Source organism: Myotis davidii, unplaced genomic scaffold (assembly GCF_000327345.1).
Source record: "Myotis davidii unplaced genomic scaffold, ASM32734v1 scaffold363, whole genome shotgun sequence".
In the NCBI taxonomy this organism is placed as follows: Eukaryota; Metazoa; Chordata; class Mammalia; order Chiroptera; family Vespertilionidae; genus Myotis; species Myotis davidii.
In genome coordinates, this window is record NW_006294069.1 from 1,565,074 (window position 1) to 1,582,310 (window position 17,237).

The 17,237-nt window shown below is 37.3% G+C and overlaps 1 long non-coding RNA gene across 2 annotated transcripts in view; it reads right to left on the reverse strand.

The window, feature by feature from the left end:
- Positions 1 to 568: 568 nt before the first annotated feature.
- The window catches only part of LOC102753424, a 52,714-nt gene continuing 36,045 nt past the window's right edge, over positions 569 to 17,237 (reverse strand). For both annotated transcript variants that reach the window (XR_001514605.1, XR_001514604.1), the window contains 2 exons: positions 2,420 to 2,500; positions 569 to 812 (listed from right to left, as the gene is read on the reverse strand). This is a non-coding gene — a long non-coding RNA (uncharacterized LOC102753424). The remainder of the gene's footprint in view (positions 813 to 2,419; positions 2,501 to 17,237) is intronic.

Here is a 17,237-nt window from a genome sequence, read left to right on the forward strand (position 1 = left end):
CCTAACCACTCACCTGCCTGCCTGCCTGATTGCCCCTAACTACTTCTGCCTGCCAGCCTGATCACCCCCTAACCACTCCCCAGCCAGCCTGATTGACACCTAATGGCTCCCCTGCTGGCCCGATCACCCCCAACTGCCCTCCTCTGCTGGCCTGGTTGCCCCCAACTGCCCTCCCCTGCTGGCCTGGTTGCTCCTAACTAACCTTCCTTGCAGGCCCGGTTGCTCCCAAGTGCCCTCCCCTGCAGGCCTGGTCACCCCTAATTGCCCTCCTCTGATGGCCTGATCACCCACAACTGCCCTCCCCTGCTGGCTATCTTGTGGCAGCCATCTTGTGACCACATGGGGGCAGACATCTTGTGCAAGGGTGTGATGGTCAATTTGCATATTACTTCCTTATTATATAGGATAGTTTATCAACTATAGTCACCATGTTTTACATTAGATCATCAGACATTATTTTTTTATTGCTGAAAGTTTGTTCTTAGAGTAGAATCCATATTTTATGCCTAACGCCATAGTCCTGGGCCCAATGATTTGTACATGACTGTCAATCAATGCTTGGTGAATGAGTGAATATAGCTAACCAAATTTCATATTTCTGTTATCCCAAGATTAAAGAGAAAGTTCTTCAGAGATTGACTTTATCTTCTACTCTCCTTTACATCAGGTTAACTTCTATTTCAAATAGGTGTCCAGATGCCATACCACTTCCTTTGAATAAAATTCAAAATGGGGATTTCAATTTGTTTGCTCTACAAATAATTTCTTTTTCAAGTTTAAGTCTTCAAATTGGAAAGGAGCTCTTCAATCTCCTTTGATGTGAGGGTGTGAATGGGGAGACAAGAAAAAAGTGTGGGAAATACTCCTTGAAGAAACAAAATGGGAGGAGGATCTAATACCTTTAAAAAACCAGCCAAGTATAAATAACTAGTTTTGCCTCTTGAAGAGAAAAAGCAAAACAAATCTGACTTAAATGAATGAAAGCTCTGGCAATAAAAAGCAATCCAGATAATCTGCAAATACATATACCCAACTAATTATTTCTAAGGAGGAAACCATTAAAATTAGAATCACATTTCACTACATGTGTTCAACTTCATAAAGATATTCTTCATGTGGATTTTCACTCGCTGGTCTCTCTAAGACAAAATCAGTCAAAACAATAAGTCCATCCAAGTCCAGAGGACTGCAGTGCAGACTGAACAAAATAAATCTTGTAGAATACTATACAAGGAGCTGGTACATATTCTGTCAATGATGATGCTGCCTGCTGATAATGAGCTCACTAATGATTGTCAGCTGAGATATGATGTCAGTGCTGCCCCTGCTTATCACACACTAGACAAAGAATATAACCTTTCTACCCTAAGTCTGTCATCTGCAAATGTTGACAATAAATGAGTGTTTATGTGAATTCATCAGTTAATGTTTTCAAGAACTAGAGAAATGAGCACCACTTCAGCTATTAGTGAGTCACAATAATGACTTCATGCCGTTCCAGACTTCTCATCAATGCTGAATGAAGTGCAATCAGGTAAATCAATATAATAGTCAAATGAGATTCTAAAATAGTGATCACCTTCATTGTGCCATGAAGGTAAAGGAAAGAAGACAGTTAAGGAGCTGTGGTGATATATAATTGAGAGGCACAGCTTACTTGAAGAGAGAGCTTCCATTAGTGAAATGTCAACAAAATTTATAGAGTGCCTATTATGCAGTAAACATCTTGAAGTTGACAGAAACAAGATTCTCATCGAGGTTTGTAGAACCTAGGTTAGCCATGGCTAGCAAAGGCAGTTATTCTTATGGAAGATATATTTAACGTTTAAAAAAGTAAATTTAAGTCATTCTGTAACTTTAGCCTGATTCCATGGGTAAGTTGCAATAATTCGGCAACTTTGCTGGGGGTCAGATGAGATAAATAAAATTAATAACATCTCATGAAATGTAGTTAAGATGATCTAGCTGATTCTCCAGCCAAGTAATTATACTATTTGGCTTAAGATTATCAACAGCTAGGACGTATTAGGTCTATGTACATGGGGGAATAAAGGTACAGTGGCAGCGCCAATGCTAAGCAGTTGTCACAGGGAAAAGGATACTACTCGCCAGGAAAAGAAAAAGAATCCTGCCGGCCCCCCCCCCCGCCCCCAGCAAAAACAATCATATTCTCTTTTGAGGGAGGCTTACTCAAGCTCCCAGGATACAAAATTTTTCTATTTTTTTATAGAGATGCTTTGAGGGGAGCTTATTATGCATATAAATATGCCATACTATTGCATATACATTCATTCTAAGTCACTTATTTGCCTTCCCAGGTCAAATAGACGAAATAATAGGCACTATCCCAGTTGCATTTAAAAGCCAAAAAGCTTTCACTCAATCACCAAAGACTGTATAAAATCATATACCTACGTACATTGGAATCACTAAAGATTTCTGATTCTTCACATTCACAGCAAAGTAATGCTGCTGATTCACTGTCTTCCAACTGAGAGCTCTGTAATACAAATAAGATTGTTTCAGAGATCCAGACGAATGGGGCAAAAAGCATGATGGGAAAAGCCAGCAGAAATCACTGATTCAGTGTTAGCTCATAGGTGAGAAGCTGCCATTCTGATTAGCAATCACTATTTTGGAAAGAAAAAGCCAACAGGTGATGGTTTAGGTGATTGAAAAGTTAATTATGTTCGATTAGCTGAAGCATTTCTGTGGTTTCCAATTTATAGGCAATGGGAGGTTCTGTAAAAATGGTGCTACTGACTCTTCATAGTGTGTACTTTGGACTCTTCTCAGAATAGGTAGGATTGTGTTCATTTATCTTCATATTCAAAGGTACATATGTGATATGACTGTTTAGACACAGGCTTTAAAATATAGCACATGATTGGGGGGTGATCTAACCACTAGTTTCATTAGCCCTCTGCTAGCAAGTGTTTACAAGACGAGCCAAAAGACATGCCCCATTCAAGTCTCTCTGACAGATTCCAAAAACACAATTTAAAACCTTCCTTCCACTCTCCAATCTCTTTTTCAAAATCTATCTGGAAGAGTGATAAGGAAAACAGGACAATAGAGTGAAACAATTAGCTGGTAATGGCGCGGGGGGGGGGGGGGGGGGGAGAGAGAGAGAGAGAGAGAGAGAGAGAGAGAGAGAGAGAGAGAGATCCAACTGTGACCCAATAAGTTCTATTCAAATGCTTGCTGTTTAGGAAACAGCTGCTAGAAACCCAGGTATCCCTACATGGAGATGTATATGCTGATGTCATCAAAATTTCTCACTACCACATGATCTAGTAATCCCACTTCTGGGTATAAATCCAAAAGCATTGAAAGCAGGATCTCAAAGAGATACCTGCCCTCCCATATTCATTGCAGCATTTTTCACAAGTGTCAAGAGATGGAAACAACCCAAATGCCCATTGACAGACAAATGAATAAAGAAAATGTGGTATCTGCATACAATGAAATATTATTCAGCCTAAAAAAAAAAAAGAAAAAGAAAAAGAAGGAAATCCTGCCATATATGAGAACATGGATGATCCTGGAGGAAATTATACTAAGTAAAATTATTAAGCCAGCCACAGGACAAATACTGCATGATTCTATTCTTTAAGGTATTCAAAATAATTAAACTCATAGTAGCAGAATGGATGGTGGTTGCAGGGGTTGAGGGAGAGGAGGAAATGGGGGTTGTTGTTTAATGGGTATAAAGTATCAGTTATGCAAAATGAATAAGATCTGCTGTACAGCTTAGTCCCTATTGTTAACAATACTCTATTGTACATGAAAAATTTGTTAAGAAGATAGATCTCGTGTTAAATATTCTTACCACAAATAAACAAAAAAACCCCAAAGGGCACAAGGAAACTTTTGGAGGTGATAAATATGTTGTTACCTTGATTATAGTGATGGCTTCACAGGTGTATGCATATGTCCAAATTCATCAAATTAAATACATTAACCATGTGCATTTTGTGTGTGTATCATTTATATCTCAATAAGCTGTTAAACAAAAACTCACTACCAGTGGCTAAAACTGAATCATCTATAACTATTCTATGGCTATGCTAGTTGACTCCTTTGATTTTTCAAAGCTGGGGCTGTTTCAACCTGCAGAACGCCTATAGATGTTAAGAGTTTGATAGTGCAAATAAACTTAAATGAAAGAAAGTAAAGAATTACTTTTTCTGGGAACTGCCTTCTATGGTTTATTTCCTTCTCACTTTTTTCCCCGACTGTGATCTTTTGCCTATCTTTGTTTTTTCTTCTTACAACCACGTCTCACCTTTCGTTATCCCTCCCCTCTTCCTCTTTCAGAAAAAAAAAACAAGCATTTAAAATCACTTTCTAAATCCTGCAAATGCATAGTCTTTTTATTCCTTACTCCTTTGCACTTTGGAGGGGGAAAAATTTACACTCATTTGTCTTTTTATTTTTAGTCAGTCTAAAAAATACTTGAAGACTTCTAAAAGTCACATTATAAAAGCTAAAGGCTCAATACATAACAAATAAAATATTCGAAGGAATTATAAGGTAGAAACCAAAGCTGCTTTCAATTCTCCCAAATTCTTATATTACAAAAGATGATAACAGATAATATTAAGCAGATCAAAAGTGAAATGTCACTGCCACAGCATATACAAACTGAAAAGAGAAAAATACAAGGTAATTAATCCAAATTACTCTAGTTAAGACTTTAAAGTTTTCAGTCTTATAAATATTTCATGTTTACACTAGCTTTTTGAAAATGATCTTTCAAGAAAGAGGTCCTGTAATGACACTTGCATTCTTACAGTTATTTTAAGACTTTACTGTATACTTATTAATTGAAATTCAATTAAAAGGTCTTTCCTATGCTTTCTGAGGTCCTGGGTAATTCCAGTTCCTGAATTGTTCCTGGGTTCTGCAGAATAAACTGTTTTGCTTATGACTATAAAGGGCTTATTCCAAGAATTAATATTTAGGAATTATATTAATATAATTTAGCATATTATTAAGTCAGCATATTCTTGAGAAAAACGATAAGATTATCTAAATAGATGCGAAAAGGTATTTGATATGTCAAAATTTAAGACAAAGATTTTACCTAGACAAGAATCAGGAAGACCTGTGGGAGGAGCTCTCAAACCCTATGTCTTCAGGAAAACCCTATAGAAAAAACTCTGTTTACAACAGAGCTCTATGGCTGTAACAGCCCCTCTCCTTAACTTCCTTTTCCCCCTTGTAAAGGGTTTTTTCCCACTTCTTATGGAGTGTGTGCACAGGACTTGCCATGTCTGCATCTACAGGAATGCAATCCTTTCTTTTACCCCTGAAAAAATCCCTTTTGGTGAAGGAGCACCTACTTGACTTGTCTTATGGTCAACAGATAAAAATTAACAGTCATTTTTGGTTTCAAACATTTTTAGTAAGCGAAGAATATGTACAGTACTTCTCAGGTTGGTGGACCCTTACCTCAACATGGTCTTGTCTGAATTTTATATTATGGAAACTCCTCCAATGTTTGTTCTAGCATGCTGATGGAGATCATACCCAGTTTGTAGTACAGATATCAATTTCCTTTTCTTTCTCTCCCTTCTTTCCTACACTCCCTCCCTCTATTTTATCATGTCCCTTCAGCCACTGCAGTAGAAATTTTGAAGAGAATTAAGTTAAACTCATATTCTTGCATTGGAAGTACCAAGTCCAAATCTTAACTAAACTAAATTGAGTTCATTTTCTGGCCCTGCCACTTACTAGCCATGGGATTTTGAACCTATTACCTAATCTCTCTGAGCTCAATTTCCTCATCTATGAAAATGGGCACGACAATAACATCTATCCAATGAAGTCGTTGGAAGACTGTATGAATGATAATGTAAGAAAAGCCCTTAGTTCCCATGACTTTTTGTAGCTGCTAATAAAAAAAAAGTAAAGCACTTAGCATGATGTTGCCGCTACTACTGTTGTTTCTAACAACAATAATAAATATTATTATAGTAATAATAATCTCCTTCCTGCATGTAAAAGAATTACACACTTGGATTAAATTCTCTTTCAAAGAAACGTTTGCCATCTAGGAAAATTTTGCTTCTATAAAATTATGAGTTTTTCACTTCCAAATAAAGACAAATTTGTATTCCCTATATAACCCTGGAGTATTGAGCTCACAGGGACTCATTCATTAGCATTTATTGTACCCCCACTCTGTACTAAGCACTTTTCTGAGTGCTGAATTAGTTACAGTAAAACACCAAACCAAAGGAAAAGATAACTAAAAAGATTCCAAAAATAGTGTTTTGTTTTTGCTTTTTATGGATATCCAAAACCCACAAATATAAGGATATGGCTCTGTGGCCAAGTATTCCACTTTGGCCAAGTATTGTTTGGAGAAAAATATAGGCTAAGGTTGTTGGTAAGGAAAACACATCCATGTATAACAAGAAGTTCCAAGAACAGCTTCTAAACAAGAATTACAGTGATAAAACATTGCAATCTTTATATGGAATATATGGTGCAAGGACTCATGTACTAAGAAGGATGTTTTGAAAAGTGTTAAAATCTAACTTGTGCAGTTACCTAACAACTTGCAAGCGGAAGTCTTAAGAAATAATCCCACAAGAGTCAAAACCTGTTATTACTGTTAAGTCTCTTTTATTATATTGTTTGAGGTTATGTGCTTTTAAGAAACAGAAAACACTGAGTGTAGCATTTCTTTTGACTCTCCTTTTTCCTCCATCCTTTCTGTCTACAACCTTTTTTGGGAAGTTCTAATCAAGTGAGTACATTGTAGTTGTTCTGAAAGAAACAAGAGATTTTGGAAATGTGCTGACAGACCTCAAACAATAAATGCACGTGTACCCTAAAGCCTGAACACCACATTGGGACCAAGATCTTTTAACCCTTTAAAGGCAAAGACAAGAAGTAGGTCTTATTTATTCTGACACTTAAGTGTAACTGGATTGACAAAGCAATTTCATAGCCTAAGGATGACCTACCTGAGAAAACTCTCTCTTGCAGTCCCTAACTCCAAATGATACATTTTAAAAAAACCATTATTTCTTTTTAAAATTATTACATCCCGATAACTTACATTTTTTATAACTCAAATTTGTACCTTTTGACTCCTTTCACCCATTTTGCCCATCCCTAACCCCGGACAACCATTAATCTGTCTCTGTGTCTATGAGCTTGGTAAGAAACATTATTTCAATATGTAATATATGCACATGGTAAATAAGATTCAGAAGGTGTCAAAAAGTATTTAATTTTTCTCCTCATCCCTGTCCCCTACTTCCTAGTTCTCTACAACCCCATTCCCAGAAGTAATCACTATGTCAGTTTCTTGAATATCTTTTCAGAGATATTCTGTGTACATAAAGCATTGCATATGTATATATCCTTTCTCTAAAATATATAATGGAAGAACTTCACATTATACCTATTTTTCTATCATTGCCTTTTACAATATCTTTGTTTCACTATTTAAAAATTTTTAAACTGTGGTAAAATAACATTACATAAATGTACCATCTTAATAATTTTCAAGTATAGTGTTTATTAATGTTATATTCACATTGTTGTTCAACCAATCTCCAGAACTTTTTTCATTTTGCAAAACTAGACATATAAAACCCATTAAAAATAAAACACCTTGTTTCCCTCTCCCACAGTCCTGGGCAACCATTATTCTACTTTATGTTTCTATGAGTTTGATTACTCTAGGTACCTCATAAATGGAATCACATAGTATTTGTATTTTTGTGACTGGCTTTTTTCACTTTGCATGTCCTCAAGGTTCATCCTTGTTGTAGTATGTGTCAAAATTTCTTTCCCTTTTAAGATTGAATAGTATTGCATTGTATGTATATATTATATTTTGTTCATTTATTTACCTGTCAATGGACATTTATTTCACTATTTTTGATTATTGCATAATATTCTGTTTTATAGATGTTCCACAATTCAGTTAATCAGTCCTTCATTAAGTTACTTGTAATTGTATTTGTTTTATAATTTGCTGTATAACTAATTCCCACAAACTTGATGGCTTAAACAACACAAATTATAGTTCTGAAGTCAAGAGTCCTGATATCAAAGTGGTGGCAGACCCATGCTTCTTCTGGAAGCTTCAGGGGAGTATTATGGGATAAAATATGTCCCTCCAGCCAAAATTTTATGTTGAAGTTCTAATTCCTAGTACTACATAATGTGACTTTATCTGGAGATATGGTCTTTAAAGAAGTCGTTAAGTTAAAATGAGGTTATTAGGGTGGGCCCTAATCCAATATGACTGGTGCCCTTATAAGAGGAAGAGATCAGGACACACACATGCAGAGGAAAGACAATGTAAAGACCGAGGGAGAAGACAGACATCTACAAGTCAAGGAGAAAGGCCTGAGAAAAAAATCAACCCTGCGAACACTTCATCCACTGACTTCTAGCCTCCAGAATATAAGAAAATAAATTCCTGCAGTTTAAGCCCCCGTCTATGGTACTTGTTATGGCAACCCTTACAAACTAATACAGGGAGAATAATTTCCTTGCCTTTTCCTTGCCTCCCTTCCTCCATTTTTAAAGTCAGCAAAAATGGGTTGTCTTTCTCATATCGTATCAATCCAACCTCCTCTCTGTCTCCCTCTTCCACTTTTAAAGGGACTTGTGATTACTCGGCCCCTACTGGGATAATACAGGATAATCTTCCTATTTTTAAAGTCATCTGATTAGCTACCTTAATTCCATCTGCAACTATAATCTCCCCTCTCCCTTTACATAATGTAACAATATATTCACAGGTTCATAGGGGACTAAGATAAGGTCTATTTTGGGGGACCATCATTCTGCCTACCACAGAACCTCCTTTTCTGCAACTTTTACTTAGGAAAACGATTGTTTTTTAGAACCCAATATTCACACCAGCCAAGTAGGAAGCTCAAGATTAGTACTAAAAGCAATACTATAGCTATGTACTTGCACATAAAGAGGTTCCTAAAAACTTAGTAGTAGCAGCAGAACGTTTGAAATTGCTTTTTCTGGAGAGACTGATAAATTAGATTGGACCCAACTAAAGTATTTCCTGCAGGCCTCTTTGTAATTAATGGCACAGATATATAAGATCATTGGCTAGTATTAAGAATATAATCTATGGCACAGAAGGACAGCAATAATTAGACTGAGTCAACTTCAAAATTTAAAGCAAAACGAATTGGTGGTTCCTTCTTCTAGGCAACCACAGCTCCTTGCACATTATTTTCTAACCCTTATCTCACTTTGTTGTAATTATGTCTATATAGAGTGTTTCTCTCCCTCTATACTGTGAGCTTTTCAACTGTATCTCTAGGGCCTGGCACACAGAACGCATGCAACAAATGTTCAATAAGTAAGTGACTTAGCATTAGTTGTTTCAATTCTTCCTTATTGCCAATAACAATAACGCATATTGAAGGTAAGTTATTATCTTTGTGTATAGGTATGGTTAAGAGACCAACAATCTTCATTATCCTAAACACATGATGTTTTTCCTTTAATTAGTCATAGTAGCAACAGCTCCTGAAGAGCCAATTGTTACATGAGACACTGCCTTCCTTGGGCCCCAGTCAAAGTGGAGGCTATATGCCAAAAGAGCATCTTTATTTCTTAGATCTACTTAGCAAGTCGGCTTGTCAGTGGCTGAAGCAGTGTAGGTATTCATGCTACAGTACTCCTTAACTCTGATGTGCAATTATCCCATTTCATCTGCAAAAGTATTGCTGCTCTCCACTCTTTGCATGTAACACACAGCTCTTTTTATGGTATCACAGGTTTGTTTCTCTACTCATTACTCCCTTCAGAAAGAACATAATCTCTCAAACTAAATCATTTTTAAAAATTAAATCAATTGGGTTTACATTGGTTAATAACATTATATAAGTTTCAGGTATACAATTCCATAATACATCATCTGTATATTACACTATGTGCTCACCACCCAAAGTTTAGTCTTCTTCCAATACCATATATTTGACCCCCTTTGTCCTCCCCTCTACCCTCCTCCTTTCCCCTCTGGTAACCACCATACTGTTCTCTGTGTCTATGAGTTTGTTTGTTCATTTGTTGCTTTCTGTTTTATATTTCACATACGAATGAAATAATATGATTCTTGTCCTTTTCCATCTGACTTATTTCACTTAGCGTGATATTCTCAATATCCATCCATGTTGTCACAAATGGCAATATTTCATCATTTTTTATGGCTGAGTACCAAATGGCTACTATCAATAAGACAAAAAATAACAAGTGTTGGAGAGGGTGTGGAGAAAAGAAAACCCTTGTACACTGCTGGTGGAAATATAAGTTGGTGCAGCCTCTATGGAAAACATTATAGTAATTCCCCCCAAAATTAAGAGTAGAGCTAACATATAACCCAGTAATTCTTCTTCTGGGTATCCACCCCTAAAATTTGAATATATATATATCCCTATTTTCACTACAGCATTATTCATAATAGCCAAGATATGGAAATAACCTAAGTGTCCTTCTCAATATAAATCTTATCCATCCTTGAAAGCACCAATCAAATCCCAGAATTTCAGGAAGCTTCAAAACAATGACTTCAGTCTCACTGATTTCCCTCTCCTCTGAGCCTTCAGGGCAGGGGTTGGCAAATGGCAGCCTGTTTTTATATGGCTAATAAGCTAGGAATGGTTTTCACTTTTAAAAAATGTTTTTATTGATTTGAGAGAGAGAGGAAGGAAGAGAGAAACAGATGAGAGAAAGAAACATCAATTGGGTCCTTTCTGCACTCCCCCTACCAGGGATTGAGGAGGAGGAGGAGGAGGAGAAGAAGAAGAAGAAGAAGAAGAAGAAGAAGAAGAAGAAGAAGAAGAAGAAGAAGAAGAAGAAGAAGAAAAGACAAAGAATATGCAACAGAGCCCATTTGTGGCCTCAAAGCCTAAAATATTTACTGTCAGGCTTTAACAGAAAAAGTTTGCCAATCTCTAGCCTAGATAGCGTATACAGCCTAATGATAAATTGCTTAGCACTATCTCTAATCTTTGTATAGATTATAGTCTATCTCCCTGTAGTAGATTCTCTTTGTTGTTTACCAACAGTAATTTCTCACCTCTCTCACCTACCAGTTCTACCAATGAAGCTGAAAATGTCATATACCTGTCTTTTCAGTTTCCATGAAGGCCAATGCAGTTATATATCCTAATCCTGGTCAACAAAACTAGAGGGCAAGTATGCCAGGGGCTAGTGGGAAATATTTTCCATTTGATAAAGGAGAATTGAGAAAAACTGCTCTTTCTCTACCTTTGAATGCAGTGGTACAAAGATATGCTGTCTACAGCTGTGACAGCCATTTGGAACCTTGAAAGGAGAGGCCCAAGGACAAAAGGCAACATGCTAAGGATGACAATGCAGAAAAGATGAAAGAATCCAGAACCATTGAGGCACTGCCTTTCCTCTGGGCTTCTTATGTTAGTAATGTCACAGAAAAGATGACATTTCCCCCCCCGCTTTTTAGTTCACCCTACTTCTAATATGGTATTTTGATACTTTCAATGGAAAGATTTCTAACTCCCTAATCAGATTTTATGTACATGGAGAGCAGGGCTGCAAATGATAAGATCCAATTAATTTTTGAGTAATGACTCTGGGTAAAACTTATCACCCGTTGAGTCTGAAAAGATTCTTGAGTGTACAAAAGCAACTGAGGAGGTCAGCTTTTATGACAATAACAGATGAACAGTTACCATAATCAGAGCATTTAACATTTATTACCTTATTTAATACAAAAAAAAACCCCTCAGTATAGTTACACACTCCAAAATTATTCATTAAATGTGACAGAGCAAGAATTTTAACTCAAGTCTCTTAGATAACAACATTCACACTCTTCCACTATACTTACCCTTCCTCTTCTAAGTTTTTAATTATAGTTAGCAGAGAGAAGGTTTAGAGGGCTTCCCTGCCCCATTTTATTGAGGTATAATTGACATATTTGTATTTGTTTAAAATATACAACATAATGATTTAATATATAAATATTTTGCGGATTCAGAGGTTCTACTTTTAATTCTTTGAATGTTCACTTATGATAGTATCGGGTCCTCTACAAAAGCTACATTATTTGTAATAGCAAATTCACACCCTCACACAGAGATAACTTGAATATATATATATCCACCAAACCCTGTCATCTCCTTGAAGTTTCTTTTCTCTCCCCTTCTCTTTTTCTGATATAACCATCTTTCCTTCAAGGGCATTATTTCTAAAATAGGAGAAAAATCCCTAAGCAGTGATTCTCAAGTGTGGGATTCTTCAGATTCTTCAGATCACCAGCAGCATCACCTGGAAATATGTCACAAATGCAAATTCTTAGGCTCCACCTTTGTAACTACTATATCAGAAAATCTGGGGATAGGGTCTAGAAATGTGCCTCTAACAAGCCCTCAGGGGATTCTGATAGATATTTAAGTTTGAGAGTCACTAGTCTAAAGAATTTGCATCTATAAATAGCACTTACTAGTAAATGATTGCTTTAGAACCAAAATGATGGAATCATATCACTTTAAAATTAGTTCTTTTTAAAAAAAAATTTTTTTTATTGATTTTTAAAGGGAAAGGAAGGGAAAGGGACAGAGAGATAGACACATTGATGAGAGAGGAAGTTATCGATTGGCTGCCTCCTGCATGGCCCCCACCGGGGATCGAGCCCACAACCCAGACATGTGCCTTGACTGGGAATCGAACTGGCAACCTCTTGGTTCCTGGGTTGATGCTCAACCACTGGGCCACACCAACCAGGCTGACACTAGTTCTTGATAGCAAAACTAACAATAGGAAATTGGTACATTGTCAGTGAGATGTAAAATTGGTCATCCATATGCACAGGCTATTCAATATACATAAAGGGGCATTTATGTATTTAATAAATGCTTATACAGGATTCTAGAAAATAATCATCCATAGAAGAACAAATTGATAAACAAGTAATGAACAAGTTTATAAACACAGGGAAAGGCAAAGAAGCCGATGGTGGATGGTCAGCTCTCACTGGAAGCCCACAAAAAGAATAAGAATAAAATAGCAGCAATTCAGAACTTCTAGATCTGGAGTCTCAAGATACAAAAGAAATCTTTGGATTTATGTCTCTAGCTGCTAATTAAGTGGCTCAAAGTTGATATAGAATCCATAAACAAACTAGTTTGTTTCCATTTAGGCAAACCAAGTATTCTTATTTTATTTTCCATTTTTGGCTAGGCCTCTTCTATTAACAAATTAACTGCTTGCCTTCCCTCCTATTCTGTGGAGTTTTTGAAAAAATCAGTTCTGTCAACTTCATGACAGCAGGTTAGCCGAACAAGAAGGTGCAGAAAGCTTAATTCCATGTATTTTGAAAGCATACAATTCTTGTTGACCCCCGTTTATTTGGTAAGTCATCCTACATATTATCTTTATGGTCTTGAAAACCTTAGAACTCTAATTATTTTCCTCCTCAGACCAATGTATGAGAGCTATATGTGGTTTAAACACAACCATCAATTATCCCAAGCCCTGCCACAAAAACACCTTTGAAAATCTTCCGTGTAGCTAGATTTGGAACCTAGGCTATGAAAGTGAATTGGGAAGAAAAAAGTGAATTGGGTTTTTCAGATGCTAATGTGTATACTATGTAATATGACCACGGTATGCTTCTGTACAGTGTGCAGAGAGATGAGGCTCTGTTAATCCTTTGGGGAATGCATGTTTGAAGAGCAAAAAGAAGGCTATTTTGAAAAACTAGGGGAATTCAGAAAACAAGAGGAATTTGAAGACAAGAAGACACTGAGCAAGAGAGAGAAAAGCCTGTCTTGGACAACTGTCTGGGGATGTGGCCAGGAAAGAAAGACAGGTGCATAAGATTGCTGTAACTGAGATAGAATCCTGAGACGTTACCAAGTCAGGTTTCAGATGATTGTGAAAAGAACAGTTTTCACTTAGAACCAAGGATTAGTCCTATTTCCCAGCAGATAAAGAGCTTGATTCCTTCTTCAATATATTAAGAACTGAAAGATTTACCTCTAGTATGAGAGGAGGAATCTGGGTTGATTAACAAGGAAGGCAAGCGATACTTAAAATTAAAGACTAACATAGCATTCTGACCACAAGATCTCACACTGCAGAAAGGTCATTTTTGTATTTTAAATGATTAACTGGACTATGGTGAAAGAAGCTGCCCAGAAGGAACTAAAAGGTTGTAAACCTCAGATATAATCTTTCAAAAAAATTCACTCCCTATTCTCCGAAGAAATAGTTACATCAATCATGAAAACTACCTGAGGGGCACAGCACTTGGATATCTCTAGAGCTCCCCTTCCTTGATCCAACTCTCAGCATGTGCTAAAATATCACATTCAGTTTTGGGTTTTGGGTGTGATAAAGGTAGGGCCTTCCCCTCAGGATCCTTGAATTCATAAAAGTGTTGAAAGGTGAGAAAAGCCCACTTACAAAATTGGCCCTACTCTGCCTTTGTCTCCCTACTCACACACATTTCAGGGACGGATAGCATAGTGAGACAGCCGAACTCCTTGGGGGAAACTCTCGTGCAGATAGGAGACAAAGTGATCACATAAAATTCAGTTTCCACTGAAGCATTCTAAGAAGGGTCCCTATCAAATATTAGTCATGGGCCTGTGGAGTCCTTCCCACTCCTCTCAAGGGGAAGAAACAGACAGACTTGTCAGCTCTCATCTAGGATCATAGAAGTTAACCTAGAAAAGTGGGACTTTATGGAGGGCTAATAGCAGTCAAAGCCGACTATAAGTTGAGCGATGTCAGGAAATGAGCAAAAGGATGAGAGTGAAAGTGTCTCAAGAGATTCCAGACATAAAATAGCAATGCCCCAGAGCCAGAGAACGGAGGAGCAAGAGTCTAAAGAGAAGAACTGATCAAAGAAAGGGGGTGTTTCTCTAAGTTTAGTCTCCATTTTAGGAAAAGGATTTTGGAGATGGATTCAGAAATTGCTTCAAGGGTCAGAGATTCCAAGAAGATGGTCAATACCAAGGGGCTGTTATCTCTTAAACCACAATTGGAAAGTATCATAAAAACCATTGTGGTGAGAGACTCCCAAAAGCTAAGAAGTCGTGTAGTGGTTCCAGTGACAAAGAAATGCCTCCTACAACCAAGAAAATGTTGGTTGCCCCAAATCCAAGCCAATCATGCCTTAAAGAGGAGCTTGCTGGGAGTCAAATTTGAGGTCAGGCTCCAGGGCCAGCCACAGCTGTGCCTCCTTGCAATGCTCCTTGACTCAGGTTGGCTTCTAAGGTCTCAGAGTCACATCTCCAGAGTTTTTCCACTAGAGCCATGGCAGCTTCCCAGGGACTGTGTGTCCTGTGGAGGCGGGAAACACCTTGGGTTCCTAAGCTTCAGGCCAAAGGAAAGAGCCAGAACAAGGATTTAGCCCCAACTGACAAGAGCAAAGATACTAGACCAGAGATCCAAAAGAGGAGAGCGACAAGGAGGGATGCAGGATCAGGGAACTCAGAAGGGAAGATCACCCTGCCCAGGCCAAGGGCTTCGCAGACACCCTTGTGAACAATACCCTCTGATTACTGTCACAGAAAGGAGCTCCTCTGAATAGCAACTTATAGAAAAGAATGAGTACCCTTTGACAGTGGCTGTTTCTTAAGAACAGAGATTTAGTGTAGGAAGGTCCCTTGCAGAAATCAAAGTCCAGATCAGCCTCAGCACAGAGCTAGGCCCAGTAAAACCAGAGCTCTTTTCATGAGCACCAGGGATACATACTAAGCATAAAAGTTATGATAGTTATTGTCCTGATTCTAGAGAAAAACCTGGAGTTGATGCATGGACTTCTTGCACGGGACTTTACTCAGCACAAGGAAGAACTCCAGGACCAGGCAGTACCCCTAAGGAAAGCAAAGTGACAAGTGCAATGTAATATAGACATCAGTCAGGTTCTGAGAGCCAGAATTGTCTGATCCTGATCAGGATTGCCAGAAACCAGGATATTCCAGCAGAAAATCCCCTTCTAGGAAGATAATTTCTCTAAAAGAAAATGTTCATTCCATGAACAGAAAAATCTTAGTTCTGATGTTAACATATCCTTTAAAAGGAAGGATCTCTGTTTTTCATAACCAAGGAAGTTATTTCCAAACATATGAGTATCTTCTAAATGGGGAAACAACAACAAACCAGAGAAGCCTTTGACGTGGGAGTTATCCTAAGCCCATTTTGATATTTTCACTATCTCTACTATCTAGATGGAGAACAAATACTGGTATGAGGACAATATTGGTATCCTTGGTTGGTAACTAAACCACGTGAATCTTAGAAAATAATTGTTTAAAATACCGTAATTTACTCTCAACCTTTGCCACAATAAAATAATTCTATTAGAAAGAAAACCAGCCCATCAGGCAATGCAATGGAACCCTATACCCTCCAGAAACTTCAAATCTGGACCATATTTTCTCTAAATCCTCAGCTCAATGTTATTAGGTTATGTGGATTTGTCAAAGGAAGGTGGTTAGAAAGATTCAAAGTGAAAAATCACCCTATAAGAGTAGTTACACTCTCATTGGAAATGAAAAATCAAAAACCTTCACTACCAAACCCAAAATTTTTAGGTCCAATTTGGGTAAAAATTAGACTACACAGTGTCACAGAATAAAACTTTCTCTGATTAAAAGTCTCTAATTTCAAATTTGTGAAGCAATGTCCTTTCTTCTCTAATCCTCAAATAACTGCAAACTGAGATGAGTGGATAAATCCCTCTTGTGGTTTGAAGCTCTGAGCTGTCTGCTTAAAGCATAAGAAACAGTTTCATATTTTGACAAAAAGGTCGCTTGTGGTTAGGTTTATAAAACTCCCTTCTCCAAGGACTTCATAATTTACATCTAGCTGAGTAATATCCCCAGTTTCCTCAATTCCAAACAATCAAATGAATATACTTTTTAATCTTCATAACAGTTTTTCAGGTTTTTGTGTATTTTAACATTCATGTTTGAGAGACAAATTTTCTTAAATAGTTATTTCCTACTTACTCCTAAGCCTTTAATGAGCCTGGTAATTTTGAGAACAAGAAAAGAAGCATTGTCATTTCCAGCACTGCAGAATCTTACAAAGGAAGTTATCACTTCCTTTGAAATTTTGAAAGTTGTGGTATGTTTGGGGGGAACATGTAGTTAGACTCTTCATCCTGCTTGACCAGTGGGCAGATGGGAATCTCAAGAGGCAGACAACGTATTCATGCTCTCCCAGCAAACCATATA